This window comes from Passer domesticus, chromosome 2 (assembly GCF_036417665.1).
Source record: "Passer domesticus isolate bPasDom1 chromosome 2, bPasDom1.hap1, whole genome shotgun sequence".
In the NCBI taxonomy this organism is placed as follows: Eukaryota; Metazoa; Chordata; class Aves; order Passeriformes; family Passeridae; genus Passer; species Passer domesticus.
Genome location: NC_087475.1, coordinates 60,236,145 through 60,251,780, shown reverse-complemented (window position 1 = coordinate 60,251,780; position 15,636 = coordinate 60,236,145).

Here is a 15,636-nt window from a genome sequence, read left to right as displayed (position 1 = left end):
ACAGCTCTTTTCACATCCATGTTTTTTCAGAGCATTCTTCTCTTTTCTAGTGGTATCAATGGCTTTTTCTTTTTCACTGCTGCGTTTCCAAAATTTCCCTTTACAAGTGGAAATGAGTTAAAACTTGTGGCAGTCTTGTGAGAGAAGTAATATGTTATGGTGCAGTTTGGCACTGTAGATCTGTTTCTGATATACAGCTACAAACGTGTCCACCAGTAAAATCTTTATGTTTACATTCTGTGCCAGAAAATGGGATGTAGAGAAGGGTTTGGTGTCCACCCAGGAGACTTATGGTGTAGGTTTCATGAACTTAGACTAATTCCTAGGTAGAGATTCTTTCCTTCTTGCAGAACTTGCCCCTGGTGAGGTATCTTACAGCATTTTCACTTTTCTCAATTTCTGTATTTTTTCCCCTATCTGTGTCTGGTGTCAGTGAAAGGTAAGGGATACCATGAAGCTGCAGAGGAACCTAAACCCATCTGTGAGATAACTCCAGTCCCTGGCAGATCTCCTGGGAGCCAAATGGCTGTGACAGTGGAGAGTAGATCATATTGATTCTCCAGGAATGGGGAGGTCAGTTCTGATGTGTTCCCCCAAATGAATTTAAAGTAAACATCATGTCTGCCCTCTCTCATCTGTTCTGTGTTACTAGTTTTTATGTGGAAATGGTTAAGTTTCATGGCAGTAGTAGAACATGGCTGCTACTTCAAAATGTCCATTATAACCTTGTCTAGGCTGTCTTGAGGACAAATATGATGAAATACGATTTATCTCTCTTGTAGAGCAAATATGATCCTAACTATGCTGCTGCCTTGGTATTCAGTTCTAGCTCTGCACTGCCATGGCAGCAGTTTTTACAAATTCCTTTACAAAAAATGATATTACCTATTTCCCTATGCAATATATTTAGACTTCTGTCACAAACAGCCACAACTAAAATAAAAGTGTTATTAAAAAATCGTAGCAGTCATAATAAATAAAAGCACTGCAACAAGCTGAAACTCTAAAAAGGATTTATATAGTGCTGCAATTATCTTATTTGTAAATTGAGCAGGACATTGCTGGTAGCAATTTTAATGTACAGTGTTGTAGGGTTTTTAAATGACCTTAAGTAGTCAGGGCATTTGCTCTGAGCGTATTGTGCAAGTTGGAATAAATGGCGGAATGATTTGGGCTTTTAAAACTAGGCTGAATAAAATGCTACAAGATCTCCTGCATGGGTGGGCTCCCTCTGACAGGCAGATGCATTCAGGAACATAACGTGTCTTGTATGGCTCTGATTTATAAGGCTCTGTGAAGGTGCCTAAGGGCTGGTTTACACACAAGCTCTCACTGTTTTAATTAAACCTGTTTTCAGACTAAGATTTCAGTTCAGAATAAAAGTTACTGTCATCAAGACAGCTAAAAATTGTCAAGCTCTGCTTTATGCATCCCACTGTAGGTGTCTAAGTGAAATGACACAGCTCTGCAGGTACTGTGCATATGGAAAACAGGTAGGCACTTCCAGAACTAATGCCCCCTGTTCCCTTGGGAAGGGGTTTAATTCTTTCCACTGACTCCAGGGCATCAGAAGATGAAGCCCATAGCTTAGAAAACTGCAGTGAGGCATCCAGAGATGATATAGTATCTCCTCTCATTTCTACAGAGTTTATACCCAAATTGGCATTGTTGGATGGAAATCAGAATCACAAATGCAAATATCCTGGAGAAGACATGAAGAATAGCTTGGATAAAAAATGAGGTCTAATAATAACTCATTAAAACATCTGTAGAGAAAATGAAGAAAAAGTGGGAAAAAGAAATAAAATAAAAATATAAAGGCTCAGATGAAGACTTTAGTAAGATGAGACTGGAGTTTCTGTGAATGGAATATAGAGCGATTTGTGACCATATTTGTTGGCTGAGCCTTGAGTTTTAAGAGAAATGAGAGGGAGTAAGTCAGAAAACTTAATGGGGTTTTGGCACTAATTTTCCTTCAGAAATCTTGCCTTAAATAGCCAAATGAGGAAGTTTATTCTATTAATGTACATATATATTAAAGCACATAAACTCACGTGTATATGTGTACATATATACTTGTACATGTATTTGTATCATATGGACACAAATATAAAATGTGTATTTAATAGATTTATGTGCACAGTAAATGGATACACATATATAGACAGACTACCCCCCTCCCCTTTATATAAGTACAATCCTAAATTCATGAGAGTTTTTAGAAAAAAAATAAATGGTTCTTTGGCACTGCTTGCCACTTGTACTTTAAGCACTGAGCTCTTAACAGAGGGATTCAGTCTCTGAGTTTGTTTAGCCCTCTGAGAAGTTGCAAGCACCTGCTTTCCTCCATGGTTTAAATTCTGCTTGTACAGATGCCCAGAGGCTGTGGGTCTCAGTCTATCCGTGACTTGTAAAGGCAGTTGCATGCTCGTGTCAGTCTGTCAGACATGATCTGAGACACCCAGCTGGCAGGATGGACTTTGCACAAAATACAGAGCTCAGAGAGGTAGAAATAACCTCGAGACTGGAGCACTAATCCGGGAGTCAATAGACTTGAATTCAGTCTTCTGTTTCAGAGACTCACATCTAGGTTTCCTCATAGGAAAAAAAAAAAAGCAGAAGCAGGCACTCCAGGGCCCTTTCTGCTGCTGATCTGGTACCACAGCAGGATTTTCATTCAGGAGTGCTTGCAGTCTAAGCCGAAGTCAATGTCCTGCACGCATATTGTTCAGTGCCAAGCCCTCTGTGCTGGCCTTCAGGCTCTTCTGGACTCATTGTAGCTCTAGTATTTCAAGTATCTGAAATAAAAAAAAACTGGAGATAGCTGGTGCTAAAACACCAGAGGAGGACTGACTTGATGCTGTTTCACCTGTGTCACTGCTGAGGTCTCAACCAGGAGAGTTAAGAACAGGAAGAAATAAATTTAGTAGCAAGTAAGTTGCTTCACTCCAAAGGAGGATCCCAAGCAAACTGCAAGTAAACAGATGGGGAAATGGAGAGAAGTGAAGAGGTAAATCTGTTGGCATTTATAACACTTGTGTCTAACAGCTATAGGACTAGAAGTGAGAGCAGAAAGAGTGCCTGAATTTGCAGCTGAATGGGTAGGGCTCTTGATAGTGAAGATTCAGTTACAGATCACTTACAGTTCTTCCTCATGCATAGTGTTCATCATCACCCCTGGACAAAAAAAAAAAAAAAGAGGTAGAAATATTCCCAGGCATGAACAATGGTAGTTGAAAATCTGGCACAGCTATATTGTAGAAGGAAATACTGCAGTCTGGGGAGGGACCTACTGGGGAAAAGGGTACAGAAAAAAAAGTGAAATCCATGAAAAAAGTGAATAGACAATAATTAATGTAACACACATTGAAGTTGCCTGGGAAACTTAAAAAATTCTGTATTTTCAGATCATTGAACTATGAAACTCATCCACAGAGATACTGGGAAATCCCAGAATTAAACACTAATGGGCAGAGGGCAGATTTGGGGGAGAAATATTCCTTCATACTACTTGAGTTGTAATAGAAAATCAAACACAAGCACCTGATATAACTTCTGGCTGAAGAAGACCCAAAGCTGTTGAACAGGGAAGTTTTGCTATTGACTTGTTTTTTCTTTCTTTCCTAATGTCTTCCTGATGCCTTTGCTATTGATTGCTGTCAAAACCAAGAACTGGGTTAAATATGCCTTTGGTCTAACTCAGCGATGCACTCCCTGTGTTCTTGAAAAAGAAATCACAGATTATCCTGAGAACTGTTACTTTTAAAGCTGGAAAGGGAATATTTCACATATTTTTCCTGTTGCCTCGATAGCTCAGCATACTACTGCCATGCATGATGTGTGCCATTTTAAATCTCCTTATTCCACAGAGGATTCAAATTCAAGGTAACAGCTCCACTCACTTAAAATATCATGTACCAAGGCCAAATAGAGGACAGTGATCACAGAAAACTCCTTCTAAGCTGCTTGGACTTGATTGAAAAGTTCCTGCTTATGCCCCAGAATGTCACTGATATTTTGGAGCAGATTCCCTTGGTGCTTGCTTCTTATGATGGAGGTCTGGTGGTTATAATTGCTCGTTTGTATTAAATGATGGTACACAGGCAGTTTAAGCCAGTCTGTGTGCCACAAAGGGAAGCTGTTCCTGCTTGTTCTCCCTTCTATTGTGGGCACAGGACCTGGGAAATGTCAGTGTGAGCGCAGGAACTTCTGTGGCTGCACAAGGTCAGCTAGATCAGCAAGATGCCAACCATATGGCCACCTGCATGCTAAAAAGCAGACATGTGGAGCACAGGCTGAAATCAGTCTTTTGGGAGAATAAGGCCTTATATTGGCTTAGAGCACTTGTGGAAGTATGTATATCCTCTCTCAAATGATCTAATTACTAAGTTTGTTGTGTCCAAGATTAAGTTGTTTAGGAGACATTGACCTCAGTTAAGAACTTGTGGAATTTATTTTACAAATGATGATTAACTCCACCAAATGTGGGGCATATGGTCAGGAACTAGAAGACCGAGGATTTAAATTAGTGTTCACATTGTTCAGATTAAGATGAGAGATTGTACAGTTGAGAAGGATATCCTTGCTATAAATCAGGTATAATCTTAAGAAGATCCCCTACATCCTTCCTCTCTAAAGCAGGTGTGAAAAATTTAGAGAGTCAGAAGAGATGAGACAGAGCATATATCCAGCTTAGATATTAGGTCCCTCACCAGGGGAAGAAAAAGCCTGTCTTTTTCCTCGATGACTTTTTCCCTTCAGTGCCAATGTAGGGTAGAATGAGAACACAGCATCCTGTAAACACATCTGGATACACAGTTGGTTTTATTCCCAGGTACAGAATTGGGCTCTTCTGCTGTTCTTCGAGTCCATGAATTCTGCATGCCTGGTTGCACAAAAATGCAGCTCAAACAGATGTGGAGGCATCTTTCTATCCAGGTGAGCCTGTAGATTCACACACCCTCCAGTACTTCTGGGAGGTATAAATTCAAACCTTGTTAGTCTGAGAAAGACACTGAACCCAGCTTTACCATTTCCAGGATAAGATGTGCGGAAAAGAGCTGTTGTGGAGTCTTTCTCCTCAAGGCAAATCCACAGCTGAAGCCAGGATCAGTTTTCTGTGTCTGAATCACACACCGGCAGGTGTCAGAGCGCTCCAGTCTTAGCAAGGGACCATGTTTCAGGCACACTGTCCCCTCGTCCTGGCAGGCTGCAGAGTAGGAACCAAGTCACCTGGATGTACTCAAAGGCAAGCCCTGCTGCATCTGAAGGGAGCCAGGCACCCCAGTGAATGCCACAGCCTCTCCTCACCCTGCACCCCAGTGAATGTCACAGCCCCACCTCGCCCCGTGACAGCGCCAGAGCCAGTGTGGGCTGCCCACACGGGCTCCATGCTCTCACAGGAGCAGGGGAAACTTTTAGTTAACCACATTCCACTCACTGCAACACACTAGTCCAGGCTGTAGTTGTGTCTTGGGTGTGTCCCTTTGAGAGCTGAAAGCTACAGCCTGTTCAGGAAAGCTCTGTGATGGCCACTTACATGGAAAGAAGACCTTGGCTCTACTAGTACATGAGGCAAGCTTTCCCCTGAAACTGCATGGGCCTGTGAGTAAACTTCCAAAGAAATTTATTTGCATCTAGGGCTAACATTTAGTCAGAAAATAGGGATAAAGGCTAAGAAATTTGAAAAGAGCCATGTATTTTTATTCTAGGAATAGAGCCAAGTTCAGCAGTGTAGTGATGATATTCCTGTAACTCATTTAGAGGAATTTAAAAAAAAGGGGGGGGGGGATGTCTATTTTGTGAATATTTATATATATATATTTAAAAATAATGATAATTAAAACAGTAAGAAAAGAGGTGGGAGGACATAATATATCTCCTCCTATTCCTTGGATGCAATTCAGAAGCTTCAAATACTATCATCAAAGATAAAAGGCTTGTTGTGTTGGCAACTTTACAGTCACTTTTCAAGCCTGTCAGATAGTCATGCTATGGCATAAGCCATTGTTCTTCTGGAGGCTTCCTTATTCTCTGACTTGATGGGAAAAAATATGTCATCTTTTAAATTATATTCCCTTCCCAAAATTAAAAGGAGGGCAAGAATTGGCAGATCCCTCTTTAGGTGAGAGAAGCCATCTATTATTTATATACCTCTTTTAACCCTGCCGCTGTTACATCTGATTGCAGAAAAATCCAACAAGCTGCCACTCACCATAAAAAAATAACAAATAACATTGAAACCTTTGCTTTGTATTGAATTCAAATATTGGAAATGCAAAGCTCTACCTTGATGTTGGGATCAAGGGAGATACATTTGTGTTGCTGCTGCAGTCATAAGACAGAACCCATTCTTTTCAAAGTAATTGGCTGCCTGCTGTCAGAAGTCCTGAGGAATGTTTGGCATGTTTGTACAGAGCTGCATTGTCATGCTGTTTTTATTTAGAATAGGTTGCTGCCTATAGCTGGACCTCTTCAATCAGCAGTGAATGCCTACCTACAATGCAGGTACTGAGTTTTGAGAATGTTCATGTGTGCTTGCTTGTACCGTGACATGTATTTTTTTGGTTTTGTTCCTTTAAACTGCTTTGGTTGGGAAGACAACTGAAAAACTCTGTAAATGCGGAGCAAACTGAATTCTAAGAGATTTCATCTTCAACCTTAACAACAGAGACTTCTGGAATCCTTGTTTAGAAGTGTTTTGGAGAAAAGACATGACCTCTGAACAGTTCAAATTATTTGTCCCAGTCTAGAAGCTCAGAAATAATTCTCACCCACCAGCTGGCAGGGAGAAGTTGCAGACTCAGACAGTGGAGAAGAAATGAGACACTGACCAAATGTTTCCCAACCAAGAACCATTCAATGGCTATTTGCCCCCTCCGCACCCTGAGAGCTCAGAATACTCAGTGAGCCCCTTTGCCCCACTACCAAAGTATGCCTATCAAAGATGTAAGCTTTCAAACAAAGCTACCACTAGCTGAATAAAACCCACCAAGCCCCACAGCAAACCAGTTGGCTTGTTCCTGTAAAGCTTCATATGATGAACAATACAGACTGGAGCTGAACTTTTGCATGAAATCACAAAGCAATTATAATCAAAAGGAGTTTGAAGAGATATGATATGAGATCCTGGCATTCCCCTGGGATAAAATAGTCCTGCAGGGCCCTTCCTGACTCATGAGTCTGTACTAAATTGAAGAAGGAAAGTAGGACATATCAGCTGATAGAAGAGATAAAAAAGTAATAAATACTTAGTATTATGGACCAACCCACCTCCTGCTGTAAATGTGTTCCATATATTGAAGGGGCATATTCTGCCCTCATCTCCATCCTGAATCACTGTGGATTTTTGAAATTTAGCCTGAAAGTAAAATGAAAACCAAAGGCTATGTCTGAAATTGTTAGCATCCTACTAGTATCCAGTATTTCATGGTGAGACAAGAAGGATATCATTATTTCTCTTGTTTTATAGATATACTTTTTTTCTTGGTTTTTTTTTTTTTCTTTTTCATATTATGAAAATAATTTCTGAATTTTGAGGTCTAGAAATTCAGGAAAAAAACATTTATCAAACTTCTGCATATAATAAAATTTCCCTCATCAACTAGCTACTCTATACCTTTCTCCAATTTGATGGAGACTAGTAGGCACTGAAGGCTGCACAGCAGACATAATAATTTTGGTTCAAAATTCACATCACCACTATGAAACTGGTCTAAATCCAATTAGTGACCTGCTATAGAGGTGAAAGCCTGAATAGCCCATTGGTAATTCTCTGAATTATTTGGTCTCCCAAAGCAATTTTATTTAGCTTGAAGCCTGTTCTTCCAAACTGCTGATTTATATTTTAGCTGAGTACAAGCAGGATTTTAATCATTAAATGTAATAACAGCATTTGTTCTTATAGGGTCAAATCAGCTCAATTCATATCCAGTAAAGTAGCTTGAGTAATTGAAATAGAAACACACCACTCTATCCCTTCAGGCATGTAGCAATAATAGCTAATAGTAAAAGATGATATATTTCATTCCCTTAGAAACACTAGAGTAATTTGTAGGCCAACAAAAAGATCTGCTGTAGCAGCTATTCAAAGAGAGCAAGATGTTTTCTTTCTATTTGTATCTCTTGATTTACACTTTAGATGGTATTACTAATCACTGTGCTGTAGGTAGCTTTGAACAGGATATCTCTAACTAGAAAAATTACACATACACACTCACAGGTTCTCACTTGTGCCCACACTCACTCACAAACTTTTCTTCTCTTAAAGCTCATACTGGAAAATCAAAATTTTTGTGATAATAATTTCAACTTTATAGAACAGAACATGTCAGGGGAAGGATGGTTTTTTAAAATATCCGAATGTCAAGATATCACATCACTTTTTCACTTTTGCAATGGTAATGTATCAAAGCAAATGGGCTTGCGCTCAAAAGGAAAAAAACATCACAAACCTGGTAACTGCTGCTGTCAGAATCTATCTGGTGCTTCCATGGTGAAAAAATGGAACCAATGTCTTAAGAGAAATTTCTCACTAGCTACCTAGATGGTAACAGCCTTCTCTATACAAGCATAAGCATTGTTGAACATATCTGAAAGGTGGGACAGCTTGCTTGTTTCAGGCTCTGATTGACAGGGACTCTTTGGGTGATTATCCCATTCATGCTTCTGTAAGTTTCTGAAGATGGGGAGGTGAGCAGAGCTAGATGAGCCCGAAGGTTTTGGGGGCAGAACAGTTCCAGAAAACCAAGTTGCCTGCTCTTGGGAAAGCTGTTTTCTTCCTCAAGAGGTCTTAACTGGCATCTACCTCTCTCTAGTGAATACAAAAACTTCTTACAGAAGAACTGCTTTACCTGGCAATTTAAATGCGGGTACAAGTAAGGTGTCCAAGTTAGCTGGATTAGATCACTCAAAATACTCAGGTGAGATCTTGACTTGGCTGTTGTAAGGATCCAAGCAAAAGTTCTTCCTTTTGCCCAGTTATATAGGGGAAGCTTTTGGGGAGTCCTTTTCTAATCCAAAGATGTGCACTGTGTATCATGTGGTACATCATTACCCATGCTCTTATCTAATAGCTTAATTATTTTTGTAAGAAACTACATAGACATCTTGTTTCCACAGTACCTTGTTATGCCAGGATGGGAAGGGAAATGGGCTCAGTCTTCTTGTGGATAGAGAAAAAAAAAAGACTCAGAAAGCTGGCGTATAGTCAAGAAAAACATAACATGGAAAAAGGAGTGATCCATTTGGGGAAAAGTAAAAAACCTGTGTAATCAATGAATTTAGATGCTTAACTTAGGTGCAAATGAATTCAAAAAATCACATAATTTTGAAAATACTTTAAAATACAGAGATAGAATGCTTTTTTTTGGTGGCACATAAACATGCAAGACTATGGCATGGAGGTAGGAATCTCTCTGAGTGAGTTTCATGTCACCTTATTTATTCTGGAGGCTGGCTACTTATCCAGGTTATGCCAATTAAGATTAGGTTTGTGAGTATGTCCTCCACATACTGGTGAGGTTTCCTGAGATTCATTACAGGCAATGAAGGTTTCTTCTTCTAATCAACTGCCCCCGTGCAGGTTCCTACTACCACGGGAGAAGCCTAAGGTATTGTGGCTGGTCTTCAGCTCCTCTCCTAGTGGCAATGGGCTCTCCACAGACTCTGTCTCATCTGCTGTACCCATCTAAGAATCTCAGATTGCCACAGGTGATGCCTTAATAGAGATAACTGAATCCTGCTCAAGAAGTATTTAATACTGGTGGAACCAAGTCTACTGAAGCAATAGGCAGCACAGTCTGCATGAAGGAGTCCATCTACCACCCTGTGAGTAGAAGAGAATGATCAAGTGGCAAAAGGAGCAATGAAATAATTAAGAGGGATAAAAGAATCTATCAAAACTTTCTGAAGAGGGAGTTCTGTTAGGGTTGTGGAACAGTGTTGCTAAATTCCATCAGCACCTGGCACTTAAAAAATTTGATAGCATAAGACAATAACAAAAGTGATTTTCAAGTCATTTGCATTGTAGATACTTTCCATAAAGGCCTTCTGCTCCCCCCTCTGATAACTGTATTTGTCCAAATTATTTATTGCAAATGAAATATGAGATGAATTCAACTATTTTTCCCTGTTTATAAATCATATTCAAGCTCATCTTAATTTGTATAGAAGTATTCATTGCACATAAGTATTTGCCAACTAGCTTATGAGGACAAATTGCAGATGACAACTTGTTCGTGAACACTTATTTCAACTCTTTATTACTCCTGAGTTGTGATTAGTCATCCATATCACATGGTATTGAACTGACTGTTACTTTTTAATCAAGAAAACAATGATTAATGATGGCAATTAACTGATAATGAGAAACAAGAATAATGTGAAGTTCAGGACTCGCAAACATTTTTAAATAAACCAACAAGCATTTGAAGACACACAGACAACCAATACCGGTTTCCTGTGAGTATGAAAATTATTAACTTAATAAGTTTATTGATAAAACATGCACCTCCTCCAGGTTTTTTTCCTAAAAATTCATGCTCCCATTGCTACATGCAAAAGTAATTTTGGGATGGCACTGAAGTAGTTCTGTGATCCATGTTGTATTTGATCTCTTTCCAGGCAAAGGATTTTATTAGCATTGCATTTTCTCCTGTGACCTGCAGCACTCTTAGATGCAGCCTTTTGAGGACCTCCTAAAGTCCGGTCCTGCACAATTTGTGGTAATCCCCAGTTTTGGTCCTGACTGGAGCTATACCCAAAAAGAAAAATAAAATGAACAAAAAAGACAAGAAGCAGCTGTGTGGATTGCAGAGAAATACTTGTTATTTTGAATTTACTTGGTTGAACTATCTACTGGGAACCCTGGAAGAATCTTCTTCTAGGCTATAGGGAGCAGAAGGTGTCACTGATGGAAGAATGAGTGATGCTTCATGGTTGTGACAGAAGCAGCTCCAAGCATTGTTATTTGAGTACTGCACTAGCAAATATATGGTAGAATTAAACTTGCCTTGGCAGCAAAATAGATGAGAGTATTTAGTATTTTAAGATCTCTTCCTCTGATATCAAAAAGAAACTATACATAAAACAATTTAATCTGTGATATTTCTGTAAACAATGTCTCTCTTGATGAAGACAGCTTTGACCTTTTTTGAAATTAGTTGGGTGGAAAGTGGAGCAGAATATCCATTTGCAATTTCTAGAATCTCTCTTTACAAATACATAATCTCCTTTGATCAGCCAAGCTATGAAAAAATCTAACCTGATCATTCTTTCTAGATGGCAAAAATCTAGAAGAGTATGGAGCCACCAGAAAAGCAGTGAAGCAATTGGCACTCCAGCCTTTCTCCTGTTTCCAAACTGTCCTTTCAGTCCCTATTTATTGTAAAAATGCAAAGTTTTTTGATTTCTTTTTGACTTTCAGACGTAGTTGTATGTGTTAAATGGATTTGCAAGGAACTAGGAAGGGCTAAAAGAACATTGTTGTGTCCCCCCTCAAAAACAAAAGAAGGAGTATAAACCAAATAAAAGCATAAAGACTAAAATAATGGTAAGTTTATATGCATTTTTATAGGCAAGTAATATTGTGGGATCAAAACTATAAAAAGAATTGGTTTAATTAGGTAAAAAAGAGATACATACATTTTCTTAATGAAGATATACCAACATTTCAGTTTGGCTGTGCTTTTGTCATCACCCCAGGCAGAAAAAACAGCCTTAAACACGAGAAAAACAACCCAGTAGTTAGAATAGACTAAATCCTCCAAACACAGATTATGAAGCCTGGTTGCAGAGTAGGTATAACTGAAGCATCTCTCCATAGGACAGTGAAGGAGTTGGGTTACAGTGGATCATGAGCTGTGAGCCAGGCGAGGGAAGAGGTGTTGGTAGCCACCTTTGAGCTGTGCCAAGGCCATACACCCAGTGCACTGTGCCACAGCTCTGCCTGCCTGGCCAAACCAGTGGTGTTATTCAATGGTGCTCTCATGGCAGGAGGCCTAGGGAAGGTTGGGATTGGGATAAAGGTATATTGATATTCCTATAATAAAGATGAGAATGCTGAATTTAACAGCTCTTGATAGGTTATTTTTTTTTTTTAACCTCATTAATTTTGTCTGACAGTTTTTTAAGCTCCCTAAACTTTCATCATCTGTACTATGAAGTGACTGGGACTGGTCCTCAGTTTACTTATGTATGGTGCAAAGGGATATTTGTCAGTGCATCATCAGAACTTCTTCACTGGCCCTGGCTTGCTGCCTTGAATATCCTCAGACTTGCTTCATCTCTGCAAGCATGTCTGGTAGTCACTGGGCTCTGAGATGACCCTGGCTTCCCCAGAGCTGCTCTACTTGGGTACCAAGGGAAGGGACAGTCTTCCTGCCACTGAGGACACTGCCTCTGCCTGTCTTGCTATTAGCCTCCACTTTCAGCTTCCCTCCTGCTGGGAAGCAGTCCTGGCTGCACCTGGCAGTGATTCACTTGCCAGGGTGAAGCTTCCGCTTCCATTTTGGATCTCTTGTATGCCAGCTCCCCTGGATGCTCTTGAGTTTTGGAAAGGAGAGTGACCAAACAATTTCCCTTCACAGGAATCTTCAATCCAATATTCACAGGATTTTACAGAATTAATTTTAATTTGTACCTTAGTTTCCCAATATAAAATTTAGTAACAAAGTTGATGTTTTCCTCTGTGAAATAATTTATAGACTGAAGGTGAAAAGTGTTGGGTAGAAGCTGCCTAGGCATAGACTTTGAAGTATCTTCCACTGAAACCTCTAGGAGCAGACCTGTGTGGAAGTGGTCCTACTAGAGCTAAGAAAGGAGAGTTAATTTTTTCCTAGCTTCAATAGTCTAAATAATGAGCATTTAATACAAATTAGTCAACAGAGATACACAAGTAGTTTCAACCCACTTTAAAATCCCCATGGTGTCCACAAAGACAACCTAAATTAATTGCTTGGATGGCTAGACTTAACTGGTTGTTTTATGCTAGGTGTCACAAAGTTAATGGCTAATTTACTTGCGTCTGGACTGATGGATCCAGTATTAGCCTTTGCTAATAAGTAAAGTATTTGGTTATAAATCATTAGAATAGCAATACTGTCCTGCTGCAGCCTTATAATACTGCCAGTTTAGCATGTCTGAAAAGGCCCTTTGGGTAAAAAAGGCTTAAAAGATTAGAGATAAGATGGAGGTGATGTAATTCAAGAAATCGTCTTCTGCATCTAGTCCAAATACCAATTAATTCTGATTCTTCCTTAATTTCCACCAAGTTAAAAAAAAGATGGTTTTGAATTGATAAAGATGATTTGTTCCTACTCTGCTGTGCTTTAGTAATCTCAACTATATTTTAACTTGCCATGACAGTACTGAATATAAGGCATATTTAGCTCTGTGTGAACCTGAATTATCTTTTTGGAATACACTTTATTAAGGAGATGAGTACTTTTACTGATGTCTTTCTTTTTTAACAGGCTGAACCCTCTGGTCCTAATCACAAAAGAATGTAATATCAAAGATTTTAATAAGAATATGAGATAATATGACATTGAGACATACCTCATTTGTATGCTTTTGGTTTAGATTATTAACCCTGGTTCTGTTTCAAGGAATGATTATAAAATTAAAACAAAACTCCACAAACTCTATCCCTCATATTTATTTCTCACACATATCCCTTTCTTTGCATGGTTTCCATTCCTGGTGTTTAAATCTTGATGCTATTGTGCATGATAACATACTGCCATAAAAGCTACAAAATGTGCAGACAGATGAGCAATGCAAATTGTATCAGGTTTTACAGGAATCCGCACCAGGGATAAAATCAGACAGAAATTGTTTACCTCACAGGGAAAACAAAGGAGCAGAAGTTTCCACGGTATTGCAGAAGTTTATGCTTCCATTAAGACCAGCCATCTCACCTCTCACTGAGTTACACTCTGGGAGCTTGAAGCAGCCCCCCGCGGTTTCATTTGTTCGCAGAGCATGTTAGCAGAGCAATTTAATGATCAGGGCTGGCGAATGTGCAATGCGCAGAATGAGACCGGGACTTGAGAGGGCAACTAAACCCGCGGTGTGCTGCATATTCACAGCTCCCTCTGCCCCGTGGCAGGGTCTGCCCGCGGGTGTTGGCCTGTTCTTTTTGGACAGGGAGAGAGGAAATCTCGCAGAGGTCGCACCTGGATGCGGCTCCCAGCGCTGCCGGTCCCGCGGCGGGGACAGCGCCGAGCCCCCGCCCGGCTCTCCGCTCTCCAAAGCAGAGCCCCGGGCTCCCTCTGTAGTTCAAGCGGGGAATTCTGTGTACCTCCAGGAGATGATGAGTCCTAAAAACGAGTCCTTTAACTGTGCGTGCGTGTGACAAGCGGGACGACAGCCCTGGAATGGGGGGACGCGGGCTGTGTGTTTTGGGAGCTCCCGCCCCGGGACTCTGATCGCTCTGATGGGCAGATCCAGCCCGGGGACCCAAGCCGGCCTGCTGAGTACTCAGCACCGGAAAGACACGGACCTGTTGGGGCAAATCCATAGGAGGGCCACGAAGATGACGAGCAGGCTGGACCACCCCCCCAGTGAAGGCAGTTTGGGAGGGTTGAGAGTTCAGCAGAAGAGAAGGATCTGGGGAGGACTTAGAGCAGCTTCCCAGTACCTGAAGATGGCTACAAGAGAGCCAGAGAGGGACTTTTTACAAGGAATAAGTGATAGGATAAAGGGAAAGGGTTTTAAACTAAAGGAGTGTTAATTCAGACTAAGTATAAGGAAGATGTTTTTTACATTTAGGTTAGGGTGGTGAAACATTGGCACAGGTAACCCAAAGAGGCGGTGGATGTCCCTTTCCTGGAAACATTGAAGGTCAGGTTGGATGGGGCTCTGAGCAGCCTGATTTACTGGCAGATATCCCTTATCATTGCAGGGGGATGTCACTAGATGACATTTAAAGGTCCCTTCTGACCCATACTATTCTATGATTCTGTGATTAAGCTGTGGAGTGTGTGATCCACGACAGATCAATGCTTGATGCCCCAGGGGACACATCTACAGTGTCTGCTCTAACCTGCCTGTCACTTCACGGGTGTAGCATTGATCTTGCCTCAGAAAATGTCTTTTTATGAACAGCAGATGTCCTTCATTAGCACACTCTGCTTTGTTTGGAAATGGCTGGTTACAGCACACACAAGAAAATATCAGGACAACCATGCACCCATGTCAGTCAGCCTGCAGGGCCATGAAGCTGAGAGCAAGTGTGATTCCAGGGAGAAACAAGTCCCCAAAAAGCTAACAGAAAACATTGCCACCTCAGGCTTGATTATGAAAAAGTAAGACTAAGAGATAAGTCACGCACTGCTGGCCTTTGATTGCTAAAACGTTGTCAAAAGCATCTCTTGAAATGCTACAGCAGTTGTCAGCCCTGGTGGGCTAAAAGGAACCTCCTGCCTTTATCAAGTAAAAAAGACATATTGGTAAATCAAATCATTCACAGATGGGAGATTTTTCTGTACAGAGATTATAGGATAAAGAAATATTCATGATTCCTATAAAAAGATATTGTTCAAAGATAATTTTGCCACTGTTGCTAGGACCAGAGGCCAACAAATGGAGCAGAGTAATTTCTTCCTGGTAAGTGTATACAATGAAAGAAACTCA